Source organism: Protopterus annectens, chromosome 12.part0 (assembly GCF_019279795.1).
Source record: "Protopterus annectens isolate FY-2018-M chromosome 12.part0, PAN1.0, whole genome shotgun sequence".
Lineage (NCBI taxonomy): Eukaryota > Metazoa > Chordata > Ceratodontiformes > Protopteridae > Protopterus > Protopterus annectens.
The window spans coordinates 62,507,997-62,533,170 of NC_056746.1; the positions used below are offsets into that span (position 1 = coordinate 62,507,997).

At 37.9% G+C, this 25,174-nt stretch overlaps 1 long non-coding RNA gene across 2 annotated transcripts in view; it reads right to left on the reverse strand.

Annotated features, from left to right (window-relative positions):
- LOC122816351 overlaps positions 1-25,174 on the reverse strand; it is a 2,791,022-nt gene that overhangs the window by 1,895,243 nt on the left and 870,605 nt on the right. For both annotated transcript variants that reach the window (XR_006367076.1, XR_006367075.1), the window contains exon 2: positions 12,004-12,051. This is a non-coding gene — a long non-coding RNA (uncharacterized LOC122816351). The remainder of the gene's footprint in view (positions 1-12,003; positions 12,052-25,174) is intronic.

Sequence of the window (25,174 nt, forward strand, 5' to 3'; positions counted from 1 at the left end):
ACTCAGCAAAAGGGTTATTGTTGGCATTTGTTGCAGAAAGTAGTCCAAATGGGTGGTATATACAACGCATGAAAAATTATAGTTCTGAATTGTTTTTCAACAAAGAATATTTAACAAAAACTAAGCTGATAAAAAAGTCAAAACATTTTCTCCAGTACATTGAAATGTAAGTATTAGCTGTTGAAAACAGGGATACGTGTTTTGTCAGAAACCCAGATCTTCTGGATTAGTCTTAGTTTTGTCTCTACCAGTTTAAATTATCACAAAGGTGAATAAAGCATGGTAATCTATATTATCCTTAGAAATATCTAGGGTGTTCTGACACTCTTTCTTGATATTGAAATGTCAAAGCAGAAGAATTCTCATTTTTCCCATTTCTGATGTTTCAGTACATCAGGACTGGCTAAGTTGCAGACAGCATCCTTGTTTAAAACACTTGGTTAAAAGGGACAAGGTGAGTTTTGTTTTATGTATTTATTTTTTATTTACTTCTTTTTTCCAGGTTTGTGAACCCTTGGCATTAGTATTTATAAAGATTTGGATGTGTGCTAGCATCCTAAGCTGGAGTGCAGGGGGCTTGCTTTCTTAAAAAAAAAAGTTATTATATTTTTGCAATGTTGGGAGTGTCTCTGTTTTGTGTTCCTGACTTCCCAAGGTTTTAGTTACATTTTTTTCATTCACATAGTGTTGATTAAATGACAGAATACATAAAATACCTGCTTTGAAAAGCTTTATCTCCTTTCAGAAAGGTCCATACGCTAGGTCAAATATCGGTAAGGCTTTTAGTGTATAGACAACAGACCAATGATCTCCCGTGTTATTATACGGCAACAACTGTTAGGACAAACATTGTTTCATAAACTTTGGCAGCTAACATAGAGGGTTTAGGCTTTAAGCTGTAGTTATGGTTTGATTTCCTCAGTCCTTATCTGCCTACTGTGTGACCCAAAGTTAACACGATAGCACGACACTATGTAGAAAAAATGGGAAAAGGGGGGCTGATGATGATAATCGACCCGAAGCAAATGACTTAACCAGACATTGTTCTGAAGTCATCCCTGAGCAGGGATTGTGTATGGAGTGGGCCCATCTGTTTACCAAATGGGTACTGCTATTAATGCGGGATTGTATTTATTGCAGCCAGTACACCTTCTTAGTTCCAACACTGTGAAGCCTTAAACAAGCTTACTTGGCACAACTTACCTAACAAGCAGAAACTTTCCTAACTTAAAATAAAACTGCAAAAGGACAGTAGACAGAGTAAAAGACCAATAACCAAATATAAAACTCTGTCAACCTCTGAGGAAAACCACAATTAATTATATCCAAGCTTTCTTTAAATGTTTTAAATAACGTAACACTTTGATTTGCATTATTACTTATTATTCATTATTTTTTCATGATGCACGCATGCTGTTCACATTACTTTAGGGACATTATACAGCATGCTTTTTTAACACTCTTATGAAAGAGGTACCTGTTTTTAAATTTGATTTTATTTATTTACATTAAACTTCTATACAAGGCAACAATAGTAGACCATCATTTGATGTTGACATGTTTATGAGCAAACTTTGTTTTTATTCATTTGCTTCCACTACTGTACACTTGTTCATGTACTTATTACACTGTACCTTTGAGGAGGCCTGTATGTAAGGAAGTGATGCATGCAGCCCTTTTAGATTCTGATGAAGTACCTGTTAGGAACAAAAGCTCTTAATCCTGATAATCCTGAATAAAGCATCTGACTTTCACTGCTTATTTTGTATTTTTTTTTACACTTGGTAGATTTATCTGCAGCCATTTTTAGTTTCCCTCAGAGGTAGTCTTATGGTTCACAGAACACAAAACTAGATAATTTCATATCAATAAATGCCAAAAATTGTCTAACATATCTACTTATGATCAATTCACTCCACAACAATCTCTTTAGTAGAAGTAAAGATTCTTAGTTTACTCAAATTACTTAGCAATACCACATATAGCTGATACAGATCCGCCTTCTACTTTTCACAAATCTCTTCCTCCCCCACACTCACTTCCATTCCTTCCTTTCTGAATGATTGCACTAAACTTCTCCAAGCACTTTTTACCCCCACCATTCCTCACTAGCCCCGTGCAATCTCTTCAGCATTACTACAAATTATGTCTTATGTTTAAGTGTTTACACAAGAATGAAATATACTTCCCCTCCTTTTACCACTGGAATAAGTGCACATTTTTAAAGAACACCTCCTTCGTAACTAAAACACACAACCATATCAGATAGGCATGTGACCAGCCTTTATTGCCACACTGAATGGAAAACCAAAACACAGATTTATGAATATGCATTGTAGAAATTAAGTACAATACAACAAACTAAAGACTGCAATCAACATGGGATTTACTGTACATGTGATTTGAATTAACATAAAAAGCTCTGGATACTGTACTTCAAAAATATGTTTCTTATAATAGTTGTGTATGAAGTTTGTAGTTATTTGGTTAACTGGATAAAAACATTGATGTTACATTAATGCTAGTGAGTTTATTTATGATGCATTTTCTCTGGGGAGATGAACAGCTGTTGTGTTCCTCGGGGATTGTATTTACCCTCATACTGTTTTTTTATGGCTATATTATCAGTTATAGTTATCTATAAAATATATGTTAAAACATCTGCTTTTGACTGCAAACTAGGAATGGCTGTTACCAATCAAAGCTATGCTGCTAAATTACTAGAGTAGAGACATTTAATACTTACTGTGTACTTTAACAAGACCTACGATTAACTTACAACTAATAGTACAACCTAGAGCAAGGGAGGTAGGCTGACTATTTATTAGCTGAACCAGGCTGAGTTTTTAAACAGTAAAGCTCTCTGTACAAGTATACCAATGGCTTAACCTATGATCTGAAGGCAGTATCCATTCTCTGGAAATGTTTGTGGTATAATACACTTGATGAAGCATTTGGGTATTATCAAGTTATCCAATATTCTGAAGGAGTGACACATTACAATGCCAAGTCAAAATACAGATTATAATGGAGATACTTGTAAACATAACTGTGGTGCTATTATAAGGTTTTAGAGAATCCATAGTTACCACTGTGTATATGCTATATCAGCGTACACTGAAAGCCACTCATACTTGGTTGACTAAACCTGATTAGGAAAATATGTGTGACGTACAGACTGAGCAGGAATGCAGTACTAAGAAGTTTACTTGGAGTGACATTTATAAACCATGACAATTTAACATGAACTGCTGGCGTATCCCTTTGTTGTAGTAAAATATAGGAGAAATGCTAATCAAAAGTATTATTTTACCCAAACTAGTATGCTATGAAATACAATAAGATTAATGTTATACAGCTGAGAGCTTTGCATTGATTTAAAGCATTGCTGTGTGATTACATGAACCAGTGGCTATGCAAAGCAAGATTACTGAGGAACACATTTCTTGATGGCAAGTGAAAAGAGAAATTGTACCGTCTGTAGAATGTAAGAAATGAATAAGTAATCAGATTGCACAGTGTTGAGATGCTATGTTCACAAGTCTAATGGCGATTATTTATTATAATTTTGCACATTTTCCCTTTGTCCATGTGAGTCTTCATCAGGTACTCTGCTTTCTGATCACATTTCATGCTGCAGGTGAGTTAGAGGTCCGCTAAATTGCACATGGGTTTGTGTGCCATGTGACAGTGTGTGTGCGTATGTGTATATGTGTGTGTGTGTGTGTGTGTGTGTGTGTGTGTGTGTGTGTGTGTGTGTGTGTGTGTGTGTGTGTGTGTTTCCATGCGTGTGTGGCTGTTTTAAATGCAGTACTTGCCAAATGAAGACATAATCACATGTTACAGTTTGGCACATGCATGTGACTCATTTCTGAGTAATATATCACTTGTCATATGCACTAAGTAAACATTGTCGCCCTCAAGAGCTGAATCATGGTTGAATCGCCATCTTAAACAACTCAACTACCTGATCAAAGAATGAAAATTACCTCCACCCTGATGTAATTAAGAATAAGAAAATATGCTAACCTGTTATAGAAATCTAATCTAATATAATATTTTATATATAAACTTTTATGATAAGCAGTATTAGAACCATTGTAACAGTCATCCTAACCATTTATGAGTGCCTGCCCTCAACCTTATCTATGAGTATATATGTATGTATAACATGGGCTATTCAATTTGACCCTGTAAATAAACATACCTAAACAATAGTTGAAAGGATAGCTTCCTTTCCATAAGAATGAAAATATATCCTTCCTTCAATCCCCCAAATGACCCAGTTATTTACTCTGTTATTCTTGTTATAGCAAACCACAAATCTGCTTGTATCAATTTTCAATGAGATTTAAATATCTGAACATGATTAATCAAATAAATAATCAACAATATTTTTTCTTACTTGCACAAGGCTTTGAATAGAACCCAAGTTTAAAAAAAATTCAGTTGCATCCTGTTCAGATAAATGGGGCCAGAGTGGTTCAAGTCTGAGATAATGTGTTATATTCAAAAAACATATCATATTATTCATCACCACACATTTGATTTGAGGGTGTCAGACATATTACTTTAATAATAATCATACCTTACTTTCCAGCAAGTGGAAGGTGAGAGATAGTAGGGTTTTGAATGCCACACACATCAGGAGTGCTGTGAAACTGAGTGGAATAACTACCTGAGGACAACACTGCAGGCAGTGGTGGCTGGGAGATACTTTTGAAGTGTGTCAGAACTGGGGATTAGACTGGGGCAACTAAACATTTGCATTTTACTTATAGGTTTTCCTTTCTCCTGTGTGAAAATATGAGTATCTTAGTGTCAGTGAAAGGAATTACGGTTGTGAATATCAACTTATCAGAATTGGAATACATCTGTGTTTGCAGCTTTGTTTTAATATACAAAGTAAGCAGGTATTTCATGCATACATCTGCAGTATGTCTTTGAGGGGAGTGTAAGGCTAATGTCTGAGAAATTTACCAGCCATATTCAAATTCAGTGTCTTGTTCAAGATAAATAGGAAAAAAGAAAAGGAGCCATTTCAGGCAGGCATTTTTAAGATGTTATTGATTAACTGGATAATAAAGAATTTTGTTTCTAGTAGTATTTACAAAAGTGTAAACTCTGGTCTGTATTTGAAATACGTCCATTGGACAGGTTCACTTACCCTGTTAAATAATCGAATAAGTACTGAATAGCCAAAAGTAATCATTTATTTGTATCATTTTTAGATAAAAATGTCTATTAAAAAGGTACATTCATCAGACACCTAGACTAATAATTTATGTGAAATATGCATACTTTGTATTGAATCTTATGAAACTGATACAAAGTTATTTTTCTACAGACAGCTGCTTATAAGACGTATAGAATGTTGGATTATGAAACAATTGATATTCGAGTTAAAAAGTAACACAACTTTCCCAGCATTCACAGAAATGATACTATTCAGCAGGGAGCTTTGCTTGAATAATGAAATGTTTCCAATTTCAGAGAATTGTCTATCAAATCCTTTTTATCTAACCAAGATGAAATGCATTTGAATTATGACTTTAAATAATGCACATTGTATACAGAAAAACCTTTATTGTAAATACATGAAATCAAAATTCTGATATATTAGTTACATTAGAAATAAGTCCTGATAATGTACCTTGCATGTGTGTGTGTGTGTGTGTGTGTGTGTGTGTGTGTGTGTGTGTGTGTGTGTTTTTGTGTGTATGTCTATGTACACATGCTTTGAATGACATCATCTTCTTCATAGAGGACTCCAAATGATGAATGCCTAAAACTCATTAATTTATTGCCAGTTCCATGGGCATAGAGGAGTAAATCCTTAACTGCATTCTCAGGTGACCAGAGTTTGTGTAGAGGCTGGGTACCTGCTTGAACTGGTAAGGTGTGTGGAAGGTAAAAGAACTGATAGAAGAAATTATATGACTAAACCTGGTTGCATTACTTGGTGGAAGGCTTAAGAGGAATGACATGGCCCATCCTTTTTTCCTTCTGTTATAGAAAGGAGTGGGGAAAATATGCTGTATTGAGTAACTGGTCAGTATCAGGTGTGGTGACTTCCCTCAGACCTGGGGAGTTGCCACTCCCAGCAACCATACCACACAGCCAAAGATGACATCAACATGTAAAAGGGGTAGGGTCTTAATGGAAAACGTACTACCTTCCCACACTGGTCATGCTGGATTCCCTGACCTGCTTATTTGTATCTTGCTACAACAGAATGGGAGAAGTTTCAAACCCTGACCAATAGGATACAACTGGGTATTGAGACTGAACAGGCAGATGAGGGAGATCCCTTGAAGATGATAAATGAGGGTGCTGTAACATCATGGATGACACAAATGCAATCCGCATGATGGAATAACAACACAAACAAAAATAAAAAAAAAACAAAGAAAGAAATGAAGTCAGAGCTCACCCAGAGACCTTCAAACAACAGAAGGCCTGGCATTCTTCCTTGCAGCAGTTGTTTTTAAATAGTATATTTATCAATAATGTATTAATAACCAAACAGTAAAACACTGCCTTCATATTTATAAAATGACATCTATAATCAACAACTACTTTTCTGGACCTATATGGTCTGCCACTGTCTTCCACTACCAGCCAGATCAGCTATTGGCAAACAAACACTCTTTGGACAGTTAGAATATGGACTTGCAATTACTGCAGCAGCCTGCAACAAAGTATAACAACCTTCCAATCCATTTCTAACTAAATCTGTTATGTTATCACCAACTCCAGAAGAGAAGGACAGGAGAGTCACACAATCAACAATTCCAACTTGTTTTCTTTCAAAAGTCTCACCCTCCTACTAAGATTATTCCTTTTCAAGCTAGTATAACAAGAGACCTTCACAACACATGCAGCCCAACCTGACTGTATGTTCTGAGGTTGCAGGTGGGGCATTGGTGGTGGTTCTGTCAAAACTGGTGGCTCCACCTCTACCAGTAGTCCCATCACTTGTGGCATACTGCAAGGATCTGTACTAGGCCCTTTACTATTTGGAATTTATTTCTCAGAAGTCCAGGCTAAAATAGAAAGCTTCTGGCTTACTAAGTTCACTGATGATTGTAAACTAGGCACAATCATTGAGTCCCTCAATGATGTTAACATATTACAGGAGGGGCTAACACAAACAAATGACTGGTGCCAGGTGAATTAAAGGTCCTCATAATTAAAACAAAGCACAAAAAAGTAAGTACACTATTATCGCATTTGGCAAAGTAGAATTCCCCACTAATTACAATATTGATAATACCCCTCTAAGTTGAAACCCAGTGGTGTAAGATCTGGGAACACAGGTGGACAGCAATCTGAACTTTGACCACCATGTTTCCACAATGGTAAGGAAAGCCTTCTACATCGTGCATCTCATAAGTAAAGGCATCACATCCAAGTCTAAGGATGTTATAACCACACTTTAATCAACCCTTGTCAGACCATTAATAGAGTACAATGCTCCCTTCTTCATGTATCTCACCAGACACCTGCAGCAACAGCAACTGGAGAGACCATTGACGTTTCTCACTAAGAAGATATTGCGCATCCAAACCATGATAGATAAACTACATGGATAGACTGAAAGACCTGTAACTGTACTCTGTAACATATAGGTAACTGAGAGGTGACTTGTGTATGGCCTGCATGGCAGTCTCAGACTCGACCTGATGGAAATGCTGCATGTCTGCAAATCAAATGGTAACAGGGCCACTCACTCCAGGGATCTCAACCTTACCAGTGGCATTAACAGAACATGCTGAAGAGACAGGCATGTCTTCCAGAGATTGCCACTGCTCTGGAATAAACTTCCAATTCATGTGAAGCAGAGCTCCTCAGTGACCTACTGTAGTATAACCTAAACAAATGGGTGGGTGACGAGAAATTCACACCAGGGGTGGCCACCCATGTCCCTCATGGACACGGGCAGTTGTTGGTGATCCACCTAACCAAGGACAATTGGAGTAACCCATTAGTAACATGGCTAGGCTTATAAAGGCTCTATGGTCACTATCTTAGTAACCTCCTATGAACCTATAAAACTATCCCTTCTACTTAACACTTGACCTTTCACTTACATTTACAACCCACATAGATGATGATAAAGTCCTATCACAACTCATACTTTATTACAGAATCTCAAATGTTCTGTCTCCAGTTGCTAGAACTGCTCTATTCTTCTCCCTAAACTAGAGTGCTGCCTTTCTTTCTTAAATCTAAACTCTACCTACTACATCACCCAAAGAATGCTTGTTATATAAAACAAGTTTTCAGATTTGCACTCCCAAAAGACTTCTGCACTAATCACTGTGAGCTCATAAACAGAATCTTCTGGCTTTCTATAGTCAACAGAGTCTCTTCTTTCTGAGTCCCATTGACTTCAAAATAAGAAGAGAACACTGTGAATACTACTAATACTACTAACACTACTACTAATATTACTAACACTACTAATACTACTAACACTACTAATACTACTAATACTACTAACACTACTAATACTACTAATACTACCAACACTACTAATACTATTTACCTCCATATCTATCAACGGTCCAGATTTTCCAAGAATGTCCACATTTTCTTCACATATTTCCTGTCTGTCCCTCATTCCTCATAACATTTGTGTTTTTTTGGCAAATCATGGAGGACTGAAATCACTAAATTTTAATACATTTGAAATTCAGACTTCATGATCTTCAAAAAATGCATGCTAACACAAAACCGACTTTCCAAATTTCTAAGAGCAATATTACCATCTGTTCCTATTTTGGGGCCTTTGCTTCCCATAATTTTTAGTTTTTTCCAGACTTCTTGTACAAAAAGCTTGAGAGGTATTCTTACCTCTAAGAACTAAACTACCATTCAGATAACAACCTTATCCTTTAAGGTACAGTAAGGGTGATGACATTATATGGGTCTACTTTAATTAAACGAAAGCAGAATCTGTCGAATACGAATCTGTCGACACGTAAACAGCAAAACGTAGAAACGTCGAACACACTAAATAGCAAAATCGGAAATGTCGAATTGTCATAGTTGGCCCGTCTGCGGTATAGATCTGTAAGGTAAGGTGCGATAGTTACGGACCTTAGGGTTAGGGTGCGGGTTAAGGTAAGTGCATAGATAGGTAATGTATGTAAGGTTTAGTGTAGGGTTTTGTTAAGTGTATGTGTGTGAAATATTTACTTTGTGTGGGTATAGTTCTGTAGGGTAAGTGTGCGGTAGTTATGGACCTTAGGGTTAGGGAGGGGTTAAGGGTAGTGCATAGATAGTTGTGTATGTGGGGTTTAGTGTAGGGTTACAAGTGGGCTTTTGGTGCTTTAATTTAGGGTTAGTAGTAGGGTTTTGGTTAGTGTATGTATGTGTTTTTTGTTGTTGTGTTTGCGTAGGTAGTATGTTACGTGTGGTGGGGTTGGCCGACTATTGCGGTTTTGATATTTAAATTTCGTGTTTTTGCGTGTTTGACATTATCGTGTTTCGCTGTTTATGTGTCAATGAATTTGTATTCAACGGATTCCGCTTTCGATTAATTAAAGTAGACCCCATTATACATATCCAGCCTCAATTTAAAAGGAAAGTAAGTGAAAAAAAAAAGAAAGAAAAACTTCACATATCTATGACCTGACATTTGCAACCATGTACCCAAAAAAGACTTCAAAAAAATCATTATTCATGCACGTTTTATATATATATATATATATATATATATATATATATATATATATATTAGCTGTTATCTAACTATAGTCTTTTGTAAGTGATCATATGGTTAAAAATAAGTGACTATATCAATTACAGCTGTAGAATGCTTGCTATCTTTCCTTTCATCAATAATTATATAGGACATTATATAACTGCTTCGCTCACTCTCTCTCTCTCTCTATATATATATATATATATATATATATATATATATATTCTATATATGTACGTATATGCATGTGTGTGTGTGTGTGTGTGTGTGTGTGTATATGTATGTTGTGTATGTGTATATGTGTGTTTATATATATATATATATATATATATATATATATATATATATATATAGAAAGAGATAACAATATGTTTCTCATCTAACGCAAAATATATCACCACTGTTGTGCCCTGATAGATCATGGCTAAAAATAATCTGTTGACCAGTTCAACTTCCTAGTAAATAACTAATTATATAAATAAATAAATAACTAAGCAAGAGCAAAGCTGAACTGATTCATTAATTGTCTCGGAATATATACCTGAAGAAACTATATATAATAAACAATCCTTATAATGCATTGCTATTTGATTTTCAGGTAGGGATTACAAAAAAAAAAGTCAGGGTCGAGGCTAAAGGTCATATGCATTGCAGGATCCAGCTCAAAGCTTTCAATAAATAATGTTGAGGTAAATCTGACATTTCACATTGCATGTTGAGTAGGTACTGAAGCATTACAGACGAGTTACATTTTACTGTGATTGCCCTTAAATTTGTTAAGTACTGACAAAGAATACAGAACGAGTCACTAATTGCCTTGTCGATTGTATATGAAAACAATGGCAAAAACAACGTTTGTCTCGCTTATCGATGGAAGACAAAAGAAACGGATTTCTGGCAAGCCTCCTTTTCTGCATTAGCTAAATCACATTGTAGCAAATAAAAAGGTAAACTGTATTTTTTTTCAAATGGGTAAAAAGAAACTACATTCCTTTCTAAACACTCGTGGGTGATTATTTTGCCTATTGTTTCTTATTAGTAGTCATAGCTACTTGTATTTGTTGACTCACTAAAATTGACTCACAGCATATTATTCTCAGCTAAAAGAAACATTTTAAGGTGGCCTTACTTAAAAAAAGCTCACAGATTTGAAAATCTAGCCTATAAAATATTTCAAGTGAAAGAAAATTTAAACTGCAGGGAAAGAAAACGTCCAGTCTCTTTGCAATAAAGATATGCAACCACTAGAGGGTATACAATGCAAACCATTCCTGCCTGAAGAACTTGTATGCACACACTAAAACAATCAAAATCAAGTCTGTAATGTATCAAACATCTACACAATAGTTAACGCAGATTTCTGAATGTGATACTTTTGACTGCAAACAGGCTGTAAGGTTTATGGTGCAGGTATGTAATTTATGCTTGTAAAACGTCTTCCCATTTTCTGGAGCCACTGTACATTTTTGCTATGATATATATTACAAGGTGTAATCCATGTCCTTTGTTCATACCTCTGTCTTGCATATCAGAAGAAGTTAAATAAAATAGTTACATATCATCAGCATCCTGTCTGCAAATACCATCTGCTGCACTTTTAAGGAATATTAAAGCTCACACAGAAGGTATTTCATTCTTGATAAGTGTACTGACAGAAAATACATGGCACATTCTCTTTTCTTTTTTGAATTCATGACATTAAACACACACATTTATTAACTGCCTTATTGCTGCAAGATATCTATGCATACATACATGCAGAAATACATGTGAGCAAAAAAAAAAAAGTTATATGAGCCATGCTGTTCTTTAAAGTACATCAAGAAATGAAAACAATCCAAACAACACCTTAAATGATTTGAGCGTCTTTAACTGTCTTCTGTGGAATAATAGTCTACATTACTGAGAAGAAAAAAAAAACCTCAGCGAGATTGTAGCTTATCAGAAACTTTGCCAAATCATTTTATTTAAAAAGATAGTAGGAATTGCAGAAACAGTATTATAAAACTACGTAAGTAAAAGAGTGTCTCCAACAACATGTTATCACAGAAACAAACCCTCATATCCCAAGCAGCAAAGAAAACATGCAGTATGGGCAAAGAAAACCTTAGTAGAGCAGGGAAAAAAGTTACACCTTTCTACTTTTTTATCACAACTGCCTTAGAACAAAATGTTAACAGTCGCACTATTTCCCTCTAATGCCCTGTTGCAATACATTTTAAATGGATTTCTCTTCAAATGCAGTTCATGTATTGAAGAAAGTATTAAAAGAGTTAAAAGTAACTGCTTACCAAGTTGTTCTCTTTGTCTGAACAGCTACTGCACTCTGCCTTGGAATCCTGTTAAAAATGGTAAGAAAACTATTAATATATAGTAAAACAGCATTTGGTGCTAGCATACAACACTACTTTCCCGAAAGTCATCGCAAAGCTGCTTGACAAAATCTTTAAGAGCAAATACAAAATATAACAGAAATCTCTCTTTTGACTTAATATCCTCACAAAATCCTCACATAAATTTCTGGGTGGTAAAGCCAGGGAATCTTTATGGCTAGGCTTATATAGGCCCTGGGGCCGATAGCCTAGTATTTACCTATGAACCTATGAACAAGTAATGGTATTTTGTTCCATTTTCTTTTCAGGACATTAAATTTCAGCTACATAACATCTGTAATTGTTTAAAACCTTGCATCTTGTTTCTCAAAGAGATGTCAATTATGAGAGTGACCACAACACATTGTGCTGTGTGTATTATTTGGATAGCAATGCAGGAATAAAAGATATTCTAATCTTTATTTAGAAAAGTGTTTTTTCTAAGCTATTTTATAACAAGTTTATTCCAATGGTTTTAAAAATTACATTCATCTTAGAAGCTGCGAATACCTAATGTGGTTTTGTATTATCCTATAACAGAAAAGCTATTCACAGCAAAAGCGCATAACAATAATCTACATTTCACACATTATTTCTAGGTAAAAAATAATACAAGATTTCAGTCATTTTCATTACTGGCTTATTGAAGTCAGTGTGGTATGAGGGAGTGAAGCCATTTTAGGAAAGTAGTAAACCTAAGATAGGAATAATGCCTATATGGTGTGCCTGTCCCTTGGCCCCCTCACCCCCCCCACACGTAAAGACACACAAACATAAACATAAACACACACACACACACACACACACACACACACACACACAATGACACGCACATAAATGTAAACACACACACACACACAAAGACATGCACATAAACTTAAACACACACACTCACACAAACACACACAAACACACACACACACACACACACACACACACACTTACCTACGGCAAAAGCTGTAACCGTGACAGGCCAGCTGCTCCATATCTTTGAAATGGCAGTAAGAAACCAAACAAAAATATATATATACACGCACAAATACAAGGAAGACCTATAAACTAAGTTCAAGAGGCACCTCAGCCAGGAATTGAATCAAGGATACAGCTGCTGTCAGACACAAACACTAACTACTGCATTACCGTGTTCCTTTCTCCTTCAACATGCTCAGGGAAAACAATGGTATAGGACAAGATCAGTCCCAAAGTACCACGAAGAATCATTTCCCTCTAAGGTGGCAGTACAGAATGATTGAAATGTTTTGGAACTCTGAGCTGATCAGATGAAATGCAAAGTACATCTCGCTCACTTTTTCAAACAAGAGCAGGATGAATGAATAATCACAGCTTTTCAGAGAAACATAGTTCAACAAATCTGTTTTGATGAATCAGGCAGTTACTAGAAAGAATAAACTCTGTGGAAATATAGACTACCTCATGGTACTGTGAATGATATTTTTAGCTGGAGAAAAACCTTTTGCTCTGTATAGTTTGGATTCAGAAAATTCAAAGAAAATGTAGATGTGAGAATATACAATGTAAGCATATGATGCAAAAGAAATCTAAGTAGAATTTCAAAAGTGGCATTACCATAACAGAATCAAGCAGGAGTGTAATCATTGCTTGTGGATAGATATTGTGTACAGCATGCTGACATATAATCATTTTTATTTCACTGACACAAATATATTTTACATTGCTTGGGTTATTCTTTTAAGGTATCCACGTTTATATAAAAGCAATTAATGGAAGCTGTACAAATGTTTGTAATTTATTTGTTCTTATTCTTTGTCCTTTTATTTCTTTGATCGTCTGTTCACAGGTTTTGTATAAAATAAGATGGCATTTGTAAGCTGCAGCACAAATGCAGTATTCGAGGGCAGGTCTGTAAGCATGATGACAATGTGAGAACTGTAACTGCCACCTGCAGAATCTCAGTTTATTCCAGGTAGTCTAAAGAATTGCAACCTTAGTGTTTATGTAAGCAATGGGAAGGCTGCATGTGAACATGGTCTCACATACAAGGCTTATAATATGTACCGGGGATAATTCTGTCTAAATAGGTGTCAGAACTCACCTTGTTGGGTCTTGCATATCTGATGGGGATCACAGCATGACAGGGGACTCTAATGAGAATTTAATGAGTGACTATAGCGGTAGTCAGGGTAACAGTAATGATGAAAGACGTTACTTATGATTTTATCACGGCATCTAAGATAGTGACATATAAAATACTAGTGTGGAAGTTGAATGAACTTTGAGTCTATAATAATAATGCAGTAAAACTAGCCTGTCTATGACATCATAGCAAGTACAGGTAGAGCATTTATTCTGAAGAAAGGTGCATTACAAGCGGTGGAGATGAACCCCTTTAATAACATCCATGCATAAATGACATGCAAATGCATCTGAGTGAAATGCATGCCTGTTTGCATGTGTTGCTATGCACCAGGATGGCTGCATGAAGAAGAAGAGGAAATCTGACTTGTTAATACTGTAGAATGGTGTCATACATGGCAGGTTACATAGAGTAATGCTGCATTTTGTTTGGGGGTAACGAGGAAAGATTTAAGTATATTTATTTGATACAATGATTGCTGCAAATTATTGTGTGAAGGGGATAAAAAAAAGCAGGGAGTACTGTGTCCGCAGGGATAGCCTAACCAGGACAGTTGTAAGAATTCCTCCATGGAAAAATTGATGAAACTGGTATTTTGTGCTATATAAGGTTGTATGGACTTCATCTGTGCAGGAAATCAAACACTGTAGTATTTCAGAGAGGGGAAATAAAAATAAATAAAAATAAGATGTATCTGTATCAGTAACCTTGGCAGGAAGGATTGCTGGGCCAAAATCAGTAGCCATTTAAGGAAAATTATTGAGGAGGGAATAAAATGAGGAAAGATACAAGTAAATTGATAAATTCCATGTCTGTACCTTTTAGAGCAGAACTGGAAACTGAAAGCAACCTAACTCCATACAACATACCAGGGCATTTTTAATCCCGTTGTTATTTTTCTTGTACCAACACACTGAATTTACTGCGTGTTATCTGTATTGTTTCTTTGGCTCATTGCCTTTTAGGTTGCTTGAATTTGCACAGCCATTGTTTAATAAACTATATTTCACCAGCTAGTTATCACAGCATACTAATGTCACAAGCATCTTCATAACGAGAGCTTACAAAGGCACAGTGCAGTCTATACCTTAAAGAATATTATAACCAAAGAACAGCCTTTAATCAGCAAATAAATCTTTTTCTAATCATATAAATGCCATATTGCACCGAATGCCACCTCCATGTCCTCTATTTTACCAACAGTGTTAAAAAAGAATGCAGTATATACATCTGTGATGTACATCAAAACATTCCAGTGGTACACTGGCTAAGATGAAACTGCCACGTGTACCACCAGAGCTACTTGTACTCCAAAAAAATGCAGCTAATCTCTTACCCCCTGTTCCACACTATAATCTAAACTGGGATAATACTGTCTTTATAATAAGCTATACTAGAATTCAGGACTCTTTACATAACTATATCCATTCTTTCCACTGTCACTTGCACAACTCATTTATGCCCTTAACTTCCTCCAGGAAAATAATGTCTGCACATTCAAAAAGAGTATAATATGGAACAAACCACTTATATTAATCAGAAAAGTACTTACACATAATGCTTTTTTTAATTAAACTTTTTGAATTAAACAGTATGATGCTGTCTGCTGCTATGACCTCTCTATGCCCCCTTCCACACAGCTGGTCATTTCCTATCCTTATTCAACAGGTATACTAAACCTGACATAGACTCCCCATGGCTCATCCTAACCCATGTGCAGGGACAGAAGGCATGAGCAAGGATGTTGGTGCAGCATCATATTACTTTTGGGAGTATGCCATAACCCCCCCAAGCAGCCTTGCAAACTCTGCAATGGTGGCCTTTGGGGGGGATGCAGGCAGACTTCCACACATCATGTGCAGTGAGATGCTCAGAGGGTCTTAAATGTTGCAGGGAGATTAGGTAGTCTCCCTCCACAAATTTTTTGCAAGTTTCGTATTTAAGGCATTCAATGTTATAAATGTTTGAACTTCTTAACAATGCTATTTTACATTTGACATAAAGTAAGTTTGATCATATAAAATGAAATCTCACACACACACACACACACACATATATATATATATATATATATATATATATATATATATATATATATATATATATATATATATATATATATATATATATATATATATATATATATATATATATATATTTATATACATATACATATATACATATCATCTTCTTTCGGCTGTTCCCATTAGGGGTCGCCACAGCGGATCACCTGTTTCCATTTCTTCCTGTCCTCTGCATCTTGCTCTGTCACACCAACCACCTGCATGTCCTCTCTCACCACATCCACAAACCTTATCTTAGGCCTTCCTCTTTTCCTGTTACCTAGTAACTTCATCCTTAGCATCTTTTTCCCCATATACTCAGCATCCCTCCTCAGAACATGTCCAAACCAACGTAATCTTGCCTCTCTGGCTTTGCCTCCAAACCTTCCAACCTGGAATGACCCTCTAATATACTTATTCCTAATCCTGTCCACCGTCGTCACATGCAGTGCAAATATTAACATCTTTAACTCTGCCACATCCAGCTAAAACTCCTGCCTTTTTGTCAACGCCACTGTCTCCAACCCATATAACATAGCTGATCTCACTACCCTCTTGTAGACCTTCCCTTTCACTCTTACAGGTACTCGTCTGTCACAAATCACTCCTGACACTCTTCTCCACTCACTCCATCCTGCCTGTACTCTCTCCTTCACCTCTCTTCCACACTGACCGTTACTCTGAACTACTGACCCCAAGTATTTAAACTCATCCACCTTCGCCACCTCTACTCCTTGCATCCTCACCATTCTTCTATCCTCCCTCTCATTCACGCACATATATTCTGTCTTAGTCCTGCTGACCTTCATTCCTCTTCTCTCTAGAGTATATCTCCATCTCTCCAGGGTCTCCTCCACCTGTTCCCTACTCTCACTACAGATCACAATGTCATCTGCAAACATCATAGTCCATGGGGACTCCTGTCTGATCTCGTCTGTCAACCTGTCCATCACCATTGCAAATAAGAAAGGGCTCAGTGCTGATCCTTGATGTAACCCCACCTCCACCTTAAATGCATCCGTCACTCCCACTGCAGACCTCACCGCTGTCACACTACCCTCGTACATATCCTGTACCACTCTTACATACTTCTCTGACACTCCTGACTTCTTCATACAATACCACAACTCCTCTCTAGGTACCCTGTCATATGCTTTCTCTAAGTCTACAAAAACACAATGTAACTCCTTCTGACATTCTCTGTACTTCTCCATCAACACTCTCAGAGCAAACATCGCATCTGTAGTGCTCTTTCCCAGCATAAACCATACTGCTGATCACTAATCATCACGTCCCTTCTTAACCTAGCTTCCACTATTCTTTCCCATAACTACATGTTGTGACTGATCAATTTAATCCCTCTGTAGTTACTACAGCTCTGCACATCACCCTTATTCTTAAAAATCACTACCAAAACACTTGTTCTCCATTCCTCAGGCATCCTCTCACTTTCTAAGATTTCATTAAACAATCTGGTTAAAAACTCCACTGCCATTTCACCTAAACACCTCCATGCTTCCACAGGTATGTCACCTGGGCCAACAGCCTTTCCATTCTTCATTCTCTTCATAGCTATCCTTACTTCCTCCTTGCTAATCCATTTTATACATATATTTATATGATTTATAAAAATATGCATACATTCAGCAATGGGTACTTGCAGAATTATCCAGTTTACTTTTTTGCACATCGCCAAATAATTCTTCATTCTTCCTATTGCTCTGGCAAGACTGAGAGATTCAGCAAATTGACTAGATATACGTTTTTTCCTGCACTTAAAGTTCACAACAAAGTTATACTCATGAAAACCCAGCAACATTTTCTGTCAAGCTAATCCCTTGCAACAATTTACAGTCCACTTTAAACAGTGCTATCCATGCGACTTTTTATAGTTGTATACTATAGTTAATAGTTCTGCTATGATTTGTTATGGTAAAATTCCTGAAGCTTTATCCAGATAAAGCAAATTGATTAAACTCAAAAATTTTTTTGCAAAGGCAAGCTCCCTTGCCCCCACTGTGTGGGTGATATCAGTCCCCACACCCCTCTCACTTATATATACTAACTCTGTATACACATAACCACAGAGGGAAACCCACAGTGACCAAATCACTCAAGGAACAGAAATTGAAGCTACCCCTGCTGCAATTTGCTATGGGTAACAGCGACTGGGTAGTTCAACATTTGGAAACTAAACAAGTACAAACCTCATCTACCTTACATACAGCTAAAGAGTAGAACATTCATGGTCTGTCTTGTTCTTGCAATATGAGTGGACCTTTCCTAGCACTTCTCTTTTCCCAGATGAAATATTTGCCTTTTTGCACAATATCTTCACCTGTTCTGGCTGATAGCTACCTGTAAACAGACTGAGTGATTACATTAAAATATTTTGATCTGAGTGCTTCAGTTAATGTTATTCATTTTAAAGAATTTTCATTTTTCTGTAGTCTAATACATTTGACATCATGTCATAATGGCACACATTTAACATGTTCCGAAAAAATTTTGAAGGATATTACATCATTCTAAAAATTATGACAACATTCTTATCCTCAGTAGGATACAGCTACCCTACTTTAGTCACTTTCTAACAAGTTTCAAGTCTTTAAAAATTAGCACATGGTTTCTGTGTTTAAATTCTGTTACTCAAATGTTATGCTTACTTTACTTCAGCTAGAGGATGCCCTCTGACAAATTTTACAGTAATACATTTAGTTCTACATTGTGCTTCTATTTTTCTGATACAGTGGGCTACAGTCCAAAAGAGTTACTCTGTGTAAGTCTGCCCTGATTCTGAAAGACCTGCTCTCACTGTAAGTGACCTACTTTGGTGTAAGGGCTATCTATAAACAGACTTACACCAGGGGCCACAATCCTAAAGACTTACTCTCAGTGTAAGTCTGCCCTGATTCAGCAAGACCTGCTCTCAGTGTAAGTGACTTACTTTGGTTTAAGGGCTAGCTATAAACAGGCTTACACCAGGGGCTACATTCCAAAAGAGTTACTCTCAGTGTAAGTTTGCCCTGATTTAGAAAGACCTACTCTCAGTGTAAGTGACTTACTTTGCTGTAAGGGCTAGCTATAAACAGGCTTACACCAGGGGCTACATTCCAAAAGAGCTGCTCTCAGTGTAAGTCTGCCCTGATTCAGAAAGACCTGCTCTCAGTGTAACTGACTTACTTCAGTGTAAGGGCTATGCATAAACAGGCTTACACCAGGGGCCACACTCCAAAATAGTCACCTGCATCAGGGGCCACATTCCAAAAGAGTCACCCGCATTAGAAGCTGATGTTAAGTACAAACTTGCAGTTATAAAAGTACTGTATTTCATTTTTTCTGTTACCTAATTGTGTGTTTCACTGAATAGTGTGTGCTGTGTGTCTCCCTGCATGGCTTTGGAATTGCCCACCCCTCCTGTAAGTCTGTATTTGAATACACCTCCTGAGTCCATCTCATTTGCTCTCTTAACTGAGTACAGTGAGATCATATTCTGAGTCTAGTGTTCACTCTACTTAATACAGAGAGAAGATTTGAGAAGGCAACCCACTTAGGCTCTTCCTTACTCCCTCCTTGAACTTTACCAACAAAAAAAATTGCACTTTATTTTGCTTTTGCCTCTTCTTAAAAATAGTCAATTTTATTTATTCTGCTGCATTTATTACTGCTTGATAGTAACCTGATTAAATTGTAACTGTTATTCTAAGTCTTTTGGTTTAAGCACTTGGGCTTCATATCAGTTGTTTTACATTAAGAAGGTTTGTGGTCTGCACTGTTGTGACAGGACAGGTAGCTTATATCCTTCTAAGCTGGAAATTGCTGATTGAAGGCTCAGTGTCTGCTTTTCTAAAAGTGTATTAGTTCTAGTTTAATCACTTGGGCTTCAGGCCAGTTATTCTATGTTAAAAAGGTTTGTGGTCTGCACTCTTGTGGGAAGAGAGGCTGGATTCTGCCCTTCTGAGATGGAAATTTCTGGTCACAGGCTTATTGTGCCAGCTTATCTGAACTGTTTCTTTCTGAAATTGGTGCACCTTGTTGCTGTAGCATAGACCAGATTCAGGCCTGCTGAATCTAGCTTGGTTTGTATAACTTGGGCACTGATCAAGGCCATCTTTTTTGGAGAAGGTTCCACTGCACCCTAGTAGCGGGAGTGTGCAGTAAGAACTTGTCTGATTAAAGACTGCTGGAACAGGGGCTCAGTTTTGAGCTTTTTTCTGATTAACTGGGTAACTAGTTTAAATCAGTTTGTTCGTTTTCTATTATATATATATATATATATATATATATATATATATATATATATATATATATATAAAATTGCACTTTATTTATCTGCTTTTACTGTATTTGTGTTTTCCTACTTTATTACTAGGGACATTGACTACAACTCTGATCTGAGATATATAGCAATAAGTATCCTTTTCTGTGCATTTAAAGTGTTTTTTTATTGTATCTGCTTTATTTTCTGAAAAAAAAAAAAAATATATATATATATATATATATATATATCTATATATATATATATATATATATATATATACTTGTTTTCCACCTTTCTAAGCTAGTATAGTCTGGTTTTCAGGTCAGTGCTTTATTCAGGGCTGTGTTACAAATCTCTGTGTTTGCCCACATCTTACTTGGAAAGAAGGAAGTTTATCTGTTCACCTGTGAGAGAGGGGAGCTTTGAGCAGCATATCTGTCCCTGGAGGAGTGGTTTCAGCCCAGAAATTAGTAGTTTATTGGCCATTTTGGGCTAATTTCTATCTCTTTCATTTCCTTGCTATAAAAACCGCATTTGCCGGTTTTGCGCCTGACAGTGCCAGTTAGCTAGGGTATAACTGTTCCTGGCTCCACAAAGTCTCCTCTTCAATTTTTCCTTTGGAACTAGACAAACTTTCAACTTAAGCACTCAAGCATTCATTTCTCAGTCCGGCACTTGCTCAAAACTCATAGCAAGCACTTATAAACCCTAGCACTAGACCCCCCTATACTTGTAAGGAAGGACAAGGCTCTCTATTCGACCTTATCAGCCATTTATTAAAACGGTTCACTGTACCTATCCAGGCATGTCCAAAGGGCAGTTTCAGGTGTACTCTCCAGTCCAACTAGTGAATCTGGGTTTATTGAGGCAATATTACAGCTGCCTCATGTACACAGACAACCCTCTCCTCCTACCACCAAACACTAATACATGCAAGAGATGCAATTATACAGCCAAACTGGAGGCTAAGCTCTCTCAACCCAAGACTGGATCAGACAGTCAAGAGGAGAAGGGAAATACTTGCATCACACCACCAGTCTCACATAGACCCATTAAACCATCACCGGCAAAAAACACACATAAATACAGGAAAACATACTCGGAGGCTCTAAATAAAAATCTGCAAAAGCAACAGAGACCTCCAAAGCAGACATCCAAGCACCCTCCACCCCCCATTGCAAACCATGAAACGCATACTTCACAAAACCAGTGTGCCATACAATCACAGCCCTTAAGGCAAAATAACATACTCAACGTACTATTAATAGGTGACTCTATAGTCAGGCACACTGACGTCCCACTCACTAGGCTGAATAAGGAGAAGGTTACTGTTTGCTGCATGTCAGGTGCTAGGATCCGCCACATAATACAAGCAATCAGGTCACTCCAGAACAAGTACAAATATGACTCTGTCATTGTCCTTGTTGGTGTGAATGACCTGAGCCGTACCTCCCTGGACTACATGAAAACAGATATGGAAGAACTCTCTGATCATGTAGCCCAGGCCGGTATGACCCTGACCCTGAGTATCATCCTGCCCTCACCAAGAATGATACCACGGTATAAAGAAAATATTATCAATTTCAACAATTGGCTATGTTTCTGATATCATTCAAAGGTGATCCAGTGTCAGTCCACCTGGGATGACATGCTTGACAAGCCACGCTGTTCGCTAGAGACTGCTTGCACCTGTCACCCTTAGGCTTTCGAATACTGGCCAAGGCTCTTGCCACCCCCACCCCTATAGTGCCTTTTTTAGGCAAGGCTCAAAAGACAAACCCACCACTGTAAATAGCACAAGTAAAAATCTGAGGGTATTGTTACTCAATGCCAGAAGTCTAAACCTCAAAATGCACTCACTCGAGGCACTCCTCAGTATGGAGAAAATCAATATATGTGCAGTAACAGAAACCTGGTTTAAGGCTCCAGAGAGCACCCCAGCACTACCAGGCTACAACTCATACCATATATTTTGGCCACAAAACACAGACCGAAATACAAAAGGTGGGGGCGTATCCATATTCATCAATGATAACTACACCTCCAGGTTAGTGGCACAGTACAATGTTTCAGAGATCATCCACATGCAACTAACAATGGGCAAAACTGCAATTCAGATTGTAGCTTGCTACAGATCACCCACCATGTCCCAGGACCCCCATTCTGTATTTCTGGAAACACTGGGAAACATAATGGTCCTACCAAACACCCTAATATTGGATGATTTCAATTACCCAAACTTTAACTGGGAGAAGTACTCAAGTGCTAACTCCCTTGCCCAACATTTCCTAGAATTTATAAACTCAAATGCCCTGGATCAACTGGTCATCACTCCCATCAGAGGTGACAACATATTGGACCTGGTCATCACCAATATGGGTGACCAGTATTCCACACCGGAGGTCAACCTCTCACTGGTTAGATTTGACCATAAACAAATCACTTTGGATATCCACATTCCACCCCCACACCCGGACAAGGAAATCACCGTGAAAAACTTTTCAAAAGCAAACTTCACGTTACTTAAGACCGAGGTGGAAAGTTTCAAAGCACCCATGCTAAAGGATAATGCTGTCCAAGCTGCAAAATCCTTTACTAATGCATTCTATGGGCACCTACAAGAATGCATGGATCGTGCTATCCCAAGCAAAACCAAGACTCACTCCTTCAAGAAAAGGAAAACAGTCTGGTGGACCCCTGCCATAAACAAGCTATACAATAGAAGGAGGAAACTAGTACAGAAAAGAGTAAAAATCCCAAGATGGGAAGACATCCTTGATCAGTATTAGCAAGAAACTACGATCCCGCATAAAATCTTCCAAGGTGAGCTTCGAAAGATCACTTGCCAAGGACGCCAAAGATAACCACAAGGCATTCTTTAGCTATGTCAAGAATTTAAGTTTCAATGCTCAGATCTGCTCAGAGTTAGTGCAGAATGGCACAAAATACACTGAACCGACCGATATTGCCAACATCCTGGCAGACAGGTTCAGTGCAAACTTCACCCCTCTCACCCCAAAAGGGCCCATAACCATACCAGAAGAATATAGAGCCCCTGAAATCACAGACACTCAGGTTAAAACAGCCCTCTTCAAAGCCAAAAACACAGCATCAATGGGACTGGACGGTGTCCCAGGCTGCATCCTACATGAGCTCAAAGATGAACTAACCCCTTGCCTAAACACACTGTTCAAACTCAGCCTCTCCACAGGCTACATACCCATAGAGTGGTGCACAGCAACGGTTATTCCACTCCACAAAGGTGGAGCCACAACAGACCCTGGGAACTATTGCCCTATAAGCCTGACTAGCTTGGTCTGCAAGGCTATGAACGACATCATCATGGAACTTATTAACAGAGACATTGGGAACCTCCAAACACTGGACCCTACCCAGTTCGGCTTTAAGGGCAGATCATGCCTCCTAAACCTGGTGGACTTCTTTGAGACAGTTACCAAGGATATAGATGATTGAAAGGTGGTACACACAGCCTACCTAGACCTCGCAAAGGCCTTCAACACCATTCCCCATTCTGGTATTATAGACAAGCTCACCAGCCTGAACATAAACCCCTATGTCACAAGATGGGTTGCCAACTGGCTCACGGATGGAACCCACATGGTGAGAGTTGTGGGAGCTAGGTCTGACTCTAAACTGGTTACAAGTGGCATTCCCCAGGACTCAGTCCTAGGATCCCTCCTTTTCGGCATATACTTCTCAGAGGTACAGGCAAGCACAGGAGGACTATGGCTGACCAAGTTCACAGACGACTGTAAACTGGAGGCTATAATTGACTCTCCAGCTGATACAGACATCCTCCAAAAGGGTCTCACTGAGACGGATACCTGGTGTCAAAATCATGGCCTCAAGCTAAATGCCAAAATGTACATAGTCATCCCCTTTGGAAAAAACAAAGTAACCACAAACTACCATATAGATGGTAATCCCCTAAATACAGAAAACATAATAAGGGATCTGGGGACCCAAGTAGATAGTAATCTCTCCTTTGATAATCACATTGCCAAAGTGGTTAGTAAATCCTTCTATGTGGACCACCTAATCACAAAAGGGTTTGCATCCAGATCAAAAGAGGTCATTGTGCCCCTCTACTCATCACTCATCAGACCAATCATAGAGGACAACGTCCCATTTGTGATGTACCTTACAAGACACCTGCAACAGCTGAAAAGACCACAGAAGTACCTCACCAAGAGGATCACTGGCCTCAAACAGATGCCCTATGCAGCTCGAATGAAGAAACTCCAGCTGTACTCGGTTGCATACCACCTACTCAGAGGTGATCTCTGCCTGACATACAAGGCCATGTCCAACCCAGAATTGATGGACATGCTCCACCTAAAAAACTTTATCCCCTGGAACCACACACTCTAGGGATCTAAACCTCACCACAATAATAAATAGGATGTGCTGGAGGGATAGATTCCTGTCCCAGAGACTTCCCATGCTGTGGAACAAGATTGCAATCTACATTAGGCAGAGTAACCCTCTTCAAGAGAAACCTTGACGAGTGGATAGGAAACAGAAAGTTTACTACGGGGATTACTTCAGTGGCTCTGCTGGACAGAGGCACAGGCAACTAATCTAAGGGGCGGCAAAAGCCAACACATTCTGGCTAGGCTTATAAATGCC